Source organism: Bos javanicus, chromosome 11 (genome assembly GCF_032452875.1).
Source record: "Bos javanicus breed banteng chromosome 11, ARS-OSU_banteng_1.0, whole genome shotgun sequence".
In the NCBI taxonomy this organism is placed as follows: Eukaryota; Metazoa; Chordata; class Mammalia; order Artiodactyla; family Bovidae; genus Bos; species Bos javanicus.
In genome coordinates, this window is record NC_083878.1 from 75,971,341 (window position 1) to 75,985,238 (window position 13,898).

Genomic DNA, 13,898 nt, shown 5'->3' on the forward strand with positions numbered 1-13,898 from the left:
GGGACTGGGCCTGCAAGTAGGTCAGGAATTTGGTAAAGGGCTCCTTCCTGGGTCTTGGGTGGATGGTCAAGCTACATGGCTAATCGTTCAAGATGTCCTCCTACTGGAAGAATCCATGCAGAACCAACAGAGAGCCAACACTGGGTTGTTGAATGTGCTCTCACAATTCATCCTCCTTCTCTTCCCTTTCTCCTCTGTGTTTTAATTATTGATTGGAAGCCTATTATAAAAACTTGAAGGTCTTGACTTTCTGTCAGCAAACTTCCTAGTTTTAAAATATTCTGTCCTAAACAACCAGAGAGTGGTAACTTTCCCAAAGTAATACCCAGGTCAGTGAATAAATTCTATAAGTCTACAGACCTGAACAGGGGCAGCCAGGGATGTTGTATGAACTTGTGAGATACAGAGAGGAAGGGGGAGATTGTGGGCGGGGAAACAGTAAGACGGTCGACAAAGGTCTGTTTTTTATTTAGCCATTCCTCTTTCTTTAAGGGCTTTGGTTTGGGACTTAGGGTGTGTTAGTCCATGGAAATGAAGCCAGAAGCAGCTACTCTAGGATTTATTTGCCTCTGAGGACAGTAGCTCCTGCTATTTTAGGAGAGGCAGCATGTGCTTGGTGGGGATGGTGAGTGGGAAGATTTCGTAAGGTAGGAGAGATTTGTGTCAGTCAAAGGATTGCTTTTTCAGTGTGGATGAAGTATATTAGTGAGGAACTATGGCCAGTTTTCTTTCTTTTACATGTTCTCCAAATGACTGTGCTCAGAATAGCCTGCTCTTTAATCCATGCTCCCCTGTGTTTCCTTGCACGATGGCAAAAATCTTTTTTCCATGTGCATGTTACGAACTTACAATGTCTAAAGCCTTAGTGCCAAGTAGCCAGGAGATTGTGGTACAGAAGGAAGTGTGTATGTGCGTTATATATGTTTGTGCACTTGTGTCTCTCTGTGTGAATGGGTTGCTTGGACCTGTGTGCATCAGTGTATAATTATGAGCTCCTTTCCTGTCTGAATTCCTTTGCAGAGTGTTTTGCAAGTGAAGGCCCATTTCTTTATAAAAACAGAATTGCTTTTCTAGGACAGAAATGCTGAATAAGCAGAAGGACGGCTCTGAGTTTTAGAAGGAGCTTTCCAGAAATTGGTGCAAGGAACTTGCTCGTGGTACTGGGAGATAGAAGGGGAGATGCACCGATCATGCTGTGTTTTGCATTTCAATCTCTGTGGATCCTCTCTCCCTGCCTATGCATATTTAAAATTCCTTTCAATATATAAATAGGATAATTCTCTCTCCTCATCCCCACCAGAGTTCATTTAACAGGCACAAAAAGAATTGCACATCCAGGCCTGTCTTTTCCTGCTTCCTGTTATTACTATTTATTGGTTTTTCTCATCTTCTTGTTTTCCCCTCTCCCGTGTTGCTCCCTTTAGATTAAACTGTGTTTCAGGATTGACTGGAGGGAGAGATGCCATTTCTTCAAAACAAAGCTGAGCCCAAGAGAGGTGATCTCCATGCTGGTTTTGCTCTTTGGCACCAACCCAAACCTTCCAGAGCTCCACTCTGAATAGAAAGCCCTGGGCCTTAGACAATCTGGGTTTTTACAACCCCCTCTTAATGCCATCCTTTCGCATTATTGATAACAATTACCCATTTACCCCATGAATGAAGCCCTGACACTCTCCAGTGTCCCAAAGGCATAGGTGAAAGGATTCTTGATGGGATGGATGCTGGGCGAGACTGTGAGCTGGGATCTGGGGACTGGTGCCTGTGACAGTAGCCAGTCAATCTTCTTCCTAGAGAAAAGCTCTCAGAAGCACTTGTTGAGTCTAATGGTCTTGCTTCATATTGCTAATGTGAATAACTCAATCATTTTGGAAGAAGTTAGACCTTGCGTTTCAAACACTGTCCAGATTTCAAAATGGCAGTTAGTGAGGCCGATGGGACAAGGAGTTCTTAGAACGACATTCTGCATCATTTTGCACACAGTGCAAGGGCACTGAACCGGGATCAGAAGACTTGGGTTCTAGGCCTGCCTCTGTTAGTGTCAGGTTTACAATTCACTTCCCAACGCAGATCTCACTTGGTCCTCACTTTATTGATACCCAGTGATTTCTCCGATTACAACAAAATGACCAATTTTGATAAACTCTTGGGTCATATTTGATGGCCAAAACATCTGTGTAGTGGGGCACAGAATAAGGCACTGACTTGTCAGCTGTTACGTAAACAAGGATGAAGGGCAGGAAGAGTTGTCCATTAAAGTGTGATGAGCTGGATTCTGGGACACACTAGGATCTCATTCTATAAGCAGAGCTCTCACTGAACAGCAGACAGAATCCAGAAGCCTGTTGTTGTTTAGTCACTAAGTCATGTCTGACTCTGTGACCCCATGGACCGTCAGGCTCCTCTGTCCATGGGATTTCCCAGGCTAGAATACTGGGAAGAGTTGCTATTTCCTTCTCCAGGGCATTTCCCCGATCCAGGAATCAAGCCCACGTTTTCTGCATCACCTGCATTGGCAAGCGTATTTTTTACCACTGAGCCATCACCACCAGGGAAGCCCCAGAAGCATGTGACCAACGGAAAATGTCACTGCTGTATGACTCAGCACAGAACCAAGGGGAAGTTTATAGCCAGGTCTCTCAATTACAAGTAAGGTGAGCTACAGATGTAACCTGGATATTTCTGAGGGATTCATTTGGGGTGCAACCTACCCTTAAATGTGGTCTGCCTTCTGAGGGAGCTCTTGATTCAGAAGGCTGCTACCAGATCAGGGGGCAGAAGGGCAGATTTCTGATCTGGACAGAGCAGGGGACACAGGTGCAGTGCATGAAACTTGCAGGCGATGTCTCTACCTGGCAAACATTGCTTGTTTGCCTTCCTCTCCATATACTTTGCTGTCAACAAATCTACTTAGGAAACTGATCTCTGCAAGCCAGGCTGTCCTCGGAGGCCCAAGTGATGTGTACACTGTGTCAGGTTCCCGGTCTCAAGAGCAAAGCAAGGACTTTCCTTACAGGCCAAGTCAAGGGATCCTCAGCACCACCCTGTGAAATACTGAGAGACAGGTGGGCATAGCAATGAGTTTCAGCTCCTCACACAGAGCATGTGCCGGGGAGGAATCCCTGATCTGTATTTCCTCCTGCTACGGCTTTCATCTGGGATTGGCGATCAATAATTTTCATATCTAGCTCACTTGGAGCTCATCCAACCATAGGTAAGGATAAGCACATGTGAGGCTGTTCCACTGGGCTTCCTGAAACACTAATCTATTATAATGGGATCCTGGATACTGACTCAAAGTCTTCACTTTTTCATTTCTTACAAATAAAGGAAAATATACAACCCATACTGGATACAGCTCAAGGGCTGTAGTGAGCTCATTGACATGGATTACCTTATGTAATTGTCCCCAGGTAAAAGTCATTGTCCTTACAGAATATCTTTGGCACCAAGGGGAGTATAATGGGTCTGCACTTTCCCTGTGAATTCATCAACAGGGACATTACCAGAGTCCTATGCTGATATCATATTACTGATGAGCCAGACCCTCTTGAAGAAAGGCATTTTCTGATAAGGAGCATAAATGCTCAGGGCCTGATCCTGTGGAACTTGCCATCTCTGTGGTTATATAGGCAGCAGCGATTCAGGATCATTTTGATAACTGTGAAAGGACTCTTGACTTTATTCAAAAATTTAAAATTTTTTTATCATCTAGCAACAAAAAGAAGTTTTATTCTTATGTCCCACCAGGGATCACATGATTTAGCTACCATGCAAAAGAGCATTTGGTAGAATCTCTTTTTTGACTCATTGTACTTCTTTAGCTGTCTCTCACACATTCCCCTTTATCCAATGAAATCTACGTATGCATAAGGCTGATTCACTTTGTTGCACAGCAGAAACTAACACAACAGTGTAAAGAAGCAACTATACTCCAATTAAAATGAACAAACCAAGCCCTTAACTAAATGGCTGTTGACTTTAAAGATTCTCAACTGAATGAGGTGCACGCCCATGAGTTGTTGGAGTACAAAGTTATTACTACTACTACTGCTAAGTTGCTTCAGTTGTGTCCGACTCTGTGCGACCCCACAGACGGCAGCCCACCAGGCTCCCCCGCCCCTGGGATTCTCCAGGCAAGAACAGTGCAGTGGGTTGCCATTTCCTTCTCCAATGCATGAAAGTGAAAAGTGAAAGTCGCTCAGTCGTGTCCGACTCTTCACGACCCCATAGTTATTACATAGTATTAAAAAGCAGAGACATCACTTTGCCAACGAAGACCCCTAAAGTTAAAGCTATGGTTTCTCCTGTAATCATGTATGGATGTGAGAGTTGGACCATAAAGAAGGCTGAGTGCCGAAGAATTGATGCTTTCGAACTGTGGTGCTGGAGAAGACTCATGAGAATCCCTTGGACTACAAGGAGATCAAATCAGTCAATCCTAAAGAAAATCAACCCTGAATATTGAATGGAAGGACTGATGCTGAAGCTGAAGCCTCCAGTACTTTGGCCACCTGATGTGAAGAGTCGACTCATTGGAAAAGACTGATGCTGGGAAAGATTGAAGGCAAAAGAAGAGGGCGGCAGAGGATGAGATGGTTAGATAGCATCACCAACTCAATGGACATGAATTTGAGCAAACTCTGGAGATAATGAAAGACAGGGAAGCCTGGTGTGTTGCCACACATGGGGTTGCAAAGAGTTAGACACAATTAGTGACTGAACGACAGTGAACAAGAGCAGATCCCTGATACCATTTGAATTCTCCAAACTTGCAAATGCCATGATGGTAGAAAGTTTCCCAATAGAATGCATGTGCTAAATGAGCCAAAGAAGCACCACAGAGTATTCTTGGAATGCAGCTCTGAACATGCAGCCCGGTTCTCTTATTTTCATCAATTTCAGCACCTCGGCCATTCCACATCTGAGCCTCAGCAAAATCATAAATGACCCAAGGCCAGGTGACTTCAGGGTCTCTTTAGAGTCTCCACTATTGTGTAAATGATATCAGCAAATAGCACACATCTGTCATATTTGACTAGCGAAGCGGACTTGAGGATATTGGTTCTTGGTCTTTTGAACATTCACACTTTTTATTTTTATTGTTTGGTTGGCTTAGATACTGTCACTAGAAAACAGCATGAACCCTAGAGCTAAACCGCATGGGATTTAGTGCCAGCCCTGCCACTTCCTAGCTATGCAATCTTAGGCAAGTTGCTTAACTTTTCTGTGCCTCAGTTTCTATACTTGTAAAGTGTGGACAACAGTAGGGTTGTTTTAAGGATGAAATGAACTCATGCGCTAACAGCTCTTAGAATTGTGCCTGACAGTAGAAGCACTTTACAAGTGTTAGCTCCTCTTGTTGTAAGTCACCATGGCTGCTAGAGTTGACATCTGGAAGGTGTGCTGAATAGCATGTCCTGCATGAAAATATGATAATGGCTCTTGTGTTTGCAACTAGTATCTATTAATTAAGAAACCATCATTTGTACTCTGTAATTATATTTATTAAACCCTAACTCCTATCATAACAATAATTAGTTCTTGCTAATTAAATTTATCAAATTCCCCTTGGATTCATATCTTAGGTAAATATTTAGTAGCCCTACACTAATTATTTTAATCAACATGAAGTGTATTTCAAATGACTACAAATAGTTATAACTAATTAAATTGAGTACAAAATAATATCTTATGTAATAAATTTGCAGGCGCTAAAAAGAGTGGGAATGAACCACAGGATAATGTTTCAGGACCTAACCACCTGACTTGGTGACTGCAGCATTTCCAAAGCTTAGCCAACTTGCTAGGGGAAGTAGCCTGAGAAAGTTTATTGTTCTTCTTCTGATTTGTCTTCTACTGCCAATGTTTTGTGCGTGGAGCAAGCTCTGTGTGTAATTCGAGAACATGCCTCATGATTTGGAATTGGATGCATCAATACTAGTGATTAATGCAGCAGTGAGAAGCCAGCAACAGCAGCAGTAGGGCGAATTCCTGCTTCAAAGAGTCTGAAGGAAGAAAGGCAAACTCTCTGAGGTTCCTTCTTCAGCTGGCTTGGTTTCCTCATCCTGAAACTGAACTGTCAATTGTTTCTCCTGCTGGGAAGTCCTCCCACCCTACCCTGCTTCTCCCAGCTTCTTCCTACCAAAGACCTTGAACCCTTGAACTACAGTCGCCTGATTGGTATCCTGTTGCTAGGAAACTGTAAATTGAATTTCATAATAAAGATGCCTGTGACCCATCTTTGGTGAGACATGCACAATCAGGTGTGGCTCTGTATGGAACTGGCTAGCACTGACCACCCCCCTCTCCTCTCCTCTGCTCCCTTCCAGGGTCATGGTGAGATAACTGGCTCAAGTTAAATGTGTCCACTCCCTGGCCCACCATAGGATTGTCTGTGGCCTGAATGAGGGGTCTGTCCATGGCTAGGCTTGGAAGGATGGCTATCTGTGGCTGGAATAGGGGCCTCAGTCAATGACCAGGATTGGGGGGATGTTCAATTCACAGCTGAGTTTCAATACTCATTCTGGGGTGGGAATTAGAGTGTAGGCTGTTGTGAAGTCCTATTAGGGAGATGCAAGAAGGAAATGACCACTCAAGCCCTGGCAGCTGGATAATATTATAATGGTCCATCTCAAGAATAATGAGTTCAAATATTACACAGCCTATGTAGAAAACTAAATCTTTTCAAAATCATCTTCAGCCCTTTCTTGTAAATGACAAGTGAATGATCATAAACAAGCAGCCAGAGGTGGATGCCCAGGGCATGGTGTCAAGCATCACCCCAGGCTATCCTGACCTTCCCTTTTCATCCCACCACCAGGCTGGTGGGAGGTGGGGGCTGCCTCTTTGCAGCTTATACACTTCATTCTATTTTTGTGGAGGAAGTGTCTCAAGTGGGCATGGGAGGGGTCATGGGAGACATATCAGACAGTGGATCTGCACTTATGCTCTCAGAGAAGTTCAAACACACAAGAGAGTTATAGAAGATGCACGAACTTTATCTCCCCCTCTCATTAAGCTGTCATCCACATTCAGTGTGGATCTATTTCCTAGTTCTGAATATCACTTTCCCTCCTTCTAGCTCTCTTTTGAGTATTTGTGGTCTCATGCAGCCACCTTTATGATAGATGAATCATTCCTATGGCAACCACAGTCATCATGAATCCTCTGAGTGAGCAGGCAGGAGAAAACAGCTTTCAAGAGAACAGAGATTCTAGGGGGACCTGGAGTAGCAGAGGAACCTGAGAGCATTGAATGGATGGAGGTAGGATCATATCATGTCGGAACTGAAAAGGATGAAATGACTGAGGCCCAGAAAAAGGACTGGCTTTGCTCAACATCACACAGAGCTAGAACTCAGCCCTCTTTTATTCCTGCACCATGATGTTCAAGTAAATGAATGAGCACAGACTTGCCATGTGTCAACTGAAGGCAAACAGGCCATATAATAGGACCTTTATGTGTTCTTCGTTTGAACCCATCAGCCTGAACGTGAACTTTTGTTGATAGAGTCTGATGCTTCAGGACTGAGACTGCATCTGGGTCTAAGATATGTTGTCTCTGAAAATATCATTCTTTTCCATCCCATTTCTTTCTTTCTTTTTTTTTTTAAATAAAAAGCTTTTTATTTTGTATTGGAGTATAGCTGATTAACTGTCCCATTTCTTTTCCAGGGAATATGATCACTTGTAATAGAGGTAGTTTGGGGGTCTCTGGCCAATGGAGGCAGCTCTGTAGATAGCAATGATAAAGAATGTTGGATTTGCCCCCTAAGTGAGGGTATTGTGGGACCTAGCTTTGTTCTTGCTGTGGTTGGCAGAACATGCAGGTACAGTTTATTTAATAGCACCTTATAGACAGGTCTTAGAGCAGATCTGCCTGAATGGAGTTGAGACCAGGTTATATAAACACATGAGCTTTGTTTCCTGGTGGCCACCACAGGGGCCTCACACACCTGGTGCCTACCTGTCAGTTCTGAAGTTACCATCAGTATCTCAGCTCCATGTGTGAAGATGTTCTCCATCCCTTCCTTGCCCAAAGATGTCCAGGGAATCCTTCCTTTAAAGGAGGAAATGCCTTATTTTTTGCTTTGAGCAATTTTTATCCCAGACTGTGACTGAAGAATAGGAAGAAAGCTTACATCTTCTAAAAGAATCCACTACAAAAGAAGGGGATGTGCGCAGAAGGGAGGTATTGCAGCTGTTTCATTTTTGTGCTTTGCATAGGAGTCTCCTGAGATGGTGCCCTGAAGCATGCCCATTGTTCTTTTCCTTTAATGGATCAACCAAGAGAGAGCTAAAGCCCTTGGCTGACTGGGCAGAGAACCACAGCATCTGAGCACATTACTACTTATTCTGAGAATAGCTGAGTTCAAATTGCCCTTATTCAATCCATTGCCATATAGCTGCTGTAAGCCCTGTCTATAAGGCACTAATGGCACCCAGTTCTGCTACATAATCTAAATCTAACAGATTTTTTTTTTTAATTTCTGAATTTGAAGCAGAATTTAGCATAACTGATCCCACACACCTTCACCTTCTTCTCATGGCTCTCATATCAATAAAGTTTCCCAGATTTTTCCTCTCTGTTGGCTATATCTTACTTTCCTTATTTGGATTTTCTCAATGCTTGATTCTAAAGCATTTTCCCCTCAGTTCAGTCACTCAGTTGTGTCCAACTCTTTGCGACCCCATGGACTGCAGCATGCCAGGCTTCCCTGTCCATCAGCAACACTCAGAGCCTACTCAAACTCATGTCTATTGAGTCAGTGATGCCATCCAACCATCTCATCCTCTGTCGTCCCCTTTTCCTCCTGCCTTCAATCCTTCCCAGCATCAGGGTCTTTTCACATGAGTCAGTTCTTCACATCAGGTGGCCAAAGTATTGGAGTTTCAGCTTCAGCATCAGTCCTTCCAAAGAATATTCAGGACTGATTTCCTTTAGGATTGACTGGATCTCCCTGCAGTCCAAGGGACTCTCAAGAGTCTTCTCCAACACCACAGTTCAAAAGCATCAATTCTTTGGTGCTCAGTTTTCCTTATAGTCCAACTCTCACATCCAAACATGACTACTGGAAAAACCATAGCTTTGACTAGATGGACATTTGTTGGTAAAATAATGTCTCTTCTTTTTAATATGCTGTCTAGGATTGTCATAGCTTTTCTTCCAGGAAGCAAGTGCCTTTTAATTTCATGGCTGTAGTCACTTAATTTCATGGCTGGTGACTGCAGCCATTTTTCCTTGTATTTATCGATTTTAAAGAATTTAATGATCATCTCTGTCTATATTGTCCAGTATGGTAAATAACCACTAACCAGGTGTGGCTACTGAGCATTTGGAATGTGGGTATCTGAATTAAGATGCAATAGAAGTGTGAAACACACAACAGATTTCAGAGACTTATTACAAAAAACAAAAGAATATTTTTATCTTATTAATAATTTTTATATTGATCCTTGCTAAAATGGTAATATTTGAATACATTGTATTAAGCAAAATATACTATTTAAAAAGTTTCATTTAATGTTTCTGTCCAGCGGTGTGCAATGAACATACCCAAACTTGTACAATGAACATACCCAAAGTTATCTCCAGCTCAGATTTCTTTAAACTCCAGACCATGTAACTAATTTCCAACTTAACATTTCCCAAGGTTATCTGACAAGTGTTTCAAAAGAAACATGAAAGGTGAGATTTATTTTTCCTCCTAAATCCAGTCCTGTTTTAGTGACACTTTCCTTTTCTTTTCTCCATATGGCTTCCTTCTTCAAGCATTATAGACGTGTAGAATGTCCAGGTAGGAAGACCAGGTATTACACATGACCACCAATCCTATGGTTAAGTCTTCTCTGCATTATAAAATTTCTATGTGGGCATCTGTAGTGAGTGGAAGCTCATTTCCTTATAAGGCAGCACATTTCATTGTAGACAGCTCTGTTAGAAAGTTTCCCAATATATCACACTACAATTGGATTTCTCAGAATTTCTAATCATGTTTTATTTCTGTCTCCTGAAGCCATACAAAACAAGTTTAACTCCCTTTCTACTTGTGAGAATTGTTTCATGTCTTGACTACATTGACTTTTCTCAAGCTAAACATTTCTTGTTCAGGGGCTGTGGTTTCAAGTCTTCTCAATCATTCTTGCCACTTACATTTGAATACAGTATAGTTTTTCTACTTATTAATAATGTAGTTGTCAAATGGTCCACTGATTTCAATAGGCTAGCTGAAGACTTCTGAAAAGGGGTTCTTTCTTTCAGTTCAGTTCAGTTCAGTTGCTCAGTCGTGTATGACTCTTTGCAACTGCATGGACTGCAGCGTGCCAGGCTTCCCTGTCCATCACCAACTCCCGGAGCCTACTCCAACTCATGTTCACTGAGTCAGTGATGTCATCCAACTATTCATCCTCTGTCTTCCCTGTCTCCTCCTGCCTTCAATCTTTTCCAACATCAGGGTCTTTTCCAATGAGTCAGTACTTTGCATCAGGTGGCCAGAGTATTGGAGTTTCAGCTTCAGCACAAGTCCTTCCAATGAATATTCAGAACTGATTTCCTTTAGGATTGGCTGGTTTGATCACCTTGCAGTCCAAGGGACTCTCGAGAGTCTTCTCCAACACCAAAGTTCAAAAGCAGCAATTCTTTGGTGCTCAGCTTTCTTCGTAGTCCAACTCTCAGTTGCATATGTGACTACTGGAAAAACCATAGCTTTGACTAGATGGCCCTTTGTAAGCAAAGTAATGTGTCTGCTTTTTAATATGCTGTCTAGGTTTGTCATAGTTTTTCTTCCAAGGAGCAAGTGTCTTTTAATTTCATGGCTGTAGTTACCATCTGCAGTGATTTTGGAGCCCCTGAAAATAAAGTCTGTCACTGTTTCCATTCTTTCCCCATCTATTTGCCATGCAGTGATGGGACCAGTTTCCATGATCTTAGTTTTTTGAATGCTGAGTTTTTTTTTCTTTTTTAAAAAATATTCATTTATTTATTTTAATTGGAGGTTAATTACTTTACAATATTGTATCGGTTTTGCCGTACATCAACATGAATCCGCCACAGGTATACACTTGTTCCCCATCCCGAACACCCCTCCCTCCTCCCTCCCCATACCATCCCTCTGGGTCATCCCAGTGCACCAGCCCCAAGCATCCAGTATCATGCATCGACCCTGGACTGGCGATTCATTTCATATACGATATTACACAAGTTTCAATGCCATTCTCCCAAATCATCCCACCCTCTCCCTCTCCCACAGAGTCCAAAAGACTGTTCTATACATCTGTGTCTCTTTTGCTGTCTCACATACAGGGTTATTGTTACCATCTTTCTAAATTCCATATATATGCATTAGTATACTGTATTGGTGTTTTTCTTTCTGGCTTACTTCACTCTGTATAATAGGCTCCAGTTTCATCCACCTCATTAGAACTGATTCAAATGTATTCTTTTTAATGGTTGCGTAATACTCCATTGTGTATATGTACCACAGCTTTCTTTAAGCCAGCTTTTTCATTCTCCTCTTTCACTTTCATCAAGAGGCTCTTTAGTTCTTTGCTTTCTGCCATAAGGGTGGTATCATCTGCGTAGCTGAGGTTATTGATATTTCTCCAGGCACTCTTGTTTCCAGCTTGTGCTTCATCCAGATTAGCATTTCACATGATGTACTCTGCATATAAGTTAAATAAGCAAGGTGACAAATTACAGCCTTGATGTATTTTGTATAAATAATTATATAAATACATTATGTATGTATAAATGAGCAAGGTGACAAAATACTCCTTTCCCAATTTGGAACCAGTTTGTTGTTCCATGTCCAGTTCTTTCTTTGGTCACATTAAACTCTCCACCTCTGCAAATACCACTTGGGATTATGTCCATTTGTTGAGGAGTCTCTTCAAACACAGATACTGGTTTGTATAAGACTCGCTTTCATGTATATCCATTTATACATTGGATATGCAATTAAGCCAGGCCTCTTTCATCTTCTGTTTTACTGGTTTGTAATATTATGTATTTGAAGTTTGTGGTTATATTTATAGTTTAACCCTTGTATAAGTAAGCTAATCTGGATGGTATTAATTCTTCTTCTTCCACTTTTATTTGTTTTGTGTCTTAAATCAATGTCATCCAAAATTTGAGTACTGAACCTGTATTTTCACGTAAGTATCAGAAGAAGTATATAAAGTACAGGATGAAGGTTAGAACTGGGTTTTATATTATAAATCTGTTCTGTCCATGTTGTTCAGTCATGCCTGACTCTTTGGGACCCATGGACTACAGCCCACCAGGCTCCTCTGTCCATGGAATTTTCCAGGCAAGAACATTGGAGTGGGTAGCCATTCTCTTCTCTAGGAGGTCTTCCTGACTGAGGAATTGAACCCAAGTCTCCTGCACTGCAGGTGGGTTCTTTACTATCTGAATCACCAGGAAGTCCAAATTCTGTCAGAACAGAACTCAACTCTCCAGATTACTGGTCATTTAACCAACCACAGGTTTAGGTGACAGTGCTGGGTGAATTCTTATTCATTATCACTTCAGATATTTCCTCTATTTTGTTCTATCTCTTTCTGGGACTTCAACTATATTTCCACTGAATATTTTATATGTCCCACTCCTCTTATACTTTCTGTTCATTTTTTCCCTTCCCCTTTTCATCTTTGTGTCTCAACTGGGATAATTTCTATTGGCACTGACATAATGTCAAGTAGCTAATTTATTGCCATGCTGTTTTCACCCTACTGATGAGCCTATCAGAGAAATTCTTCATCTCTGATGTAGTTTCTATTGGAAGAATTTCTATTTGACTTTTATAGTTTTCATCTCTCTGTTGATATTCTGTATTTGTTTATGTTTATTGTCAACTTTTTTCCGTTAGGCTCAAGATCAGCAAATTTTTAATTTTTATTTTTGTCAAAGGGCAGAAAGTAAGTATTTTAAGCTTTGTAGGATCTACAAACTCTCTCACAACTATACAGCTCTGCCATTTTAGTGTAAAATTATCCCTCAATAATTATAAATGAATGTGGTGTGTTCATTAAATTTTTTTTACAAAAGTAAGAAGAAGTTGAATTTTTCCTGAAGGCCAGGGTTTGCTGACCCCCTGCTCTAGATTATTTGAAGTATTAATTATAGCTATTTTAATATACATATCTAATAGTTCTGGTCATCCTTAAGTTTGCTTATATTGACTGCTTTATCAATTGACAATGAGTTCTTTACCTTGCTTTTTTTGTTTGCCTCATCATTTTTTTTCTCTTTATTTTTTTATTGAAGGAAAATTGTTTTATAGAATTTTGTTGTTTTCTGTCAAATCCTCAACATGAATTAGCCATAGATATACATATATTCCCTCCCTTTTGAAACTCTCTCCCATCTTCCTCCCCATCCCACCCCTCTAGGTTGATACAGAGCCCCTGTTTGAGTTTCCTGAGCCATACAGCAAATTCCCATTGGCTATCTATTTTACATATGGTAATGTAAGTTTCCATGTTACTCTTTCCATACATCTCACCCTCTCCTCCCCTCTCCCCATGTCCATAAGTCTATTCTTTATGACTGTTTCTCCATTGCTGCCCTGTACATAAATTTTTCAGTACCATTTTTTCTAGATTCTGTATATGTGAATTAGAATATGATATTTATCTTTCTTTTTCTGACTCACTTCACTCTGGATAGGGCTTCCCTGGTAGCTCAGAGGTTAAAGCGTCTGCCTGCAATGTGAGAGACCTGGGTTTGATCCCTGGGTTGGGAAGATCCCCTGGAGAAGGAAATGGCAACCCACTCCAGTATTCTTGCCTGGAGAATCCCATGGACGGAGGAGCCTGGTAGGCTGCAGTCCATGGGGTCACAAAGAGTCAGAGATGACTGAACGACTTCACTTTCTTTTATTTCTTTCACTTTCACTC

General features: G+C 41.4%; 1 long non-coding RNA gene across 2 annotated transcripts in view; it reads left to right on the forward strand.

Moving 5' to 3' along the window:
- The first annotated feature begins 6,226 nt into the window (after nt 1–6,226).
- The window catches only part of LOC133257376 (uncharacterized), a 151,583-nt gene continuing 143,911 nt past the window's right edge, over nt 6,227–13,898 (forward strand). Inside the window, exons 1-2 of one of the 2 annotated variants that reach the window (XR_009739521.1) lie at nt 6,227–6,336; nt 7,082–7,632. This is a non-coding gene — a long non-coding RNA (uncharacterized LOC133257376). Of the gene's footprint in view, nt 6,337–7,081; nt 7,633–13,898 lie in introns of those variants that run through there. The other variant, XR_009739522.1, reaches the window with a different exon arrangement.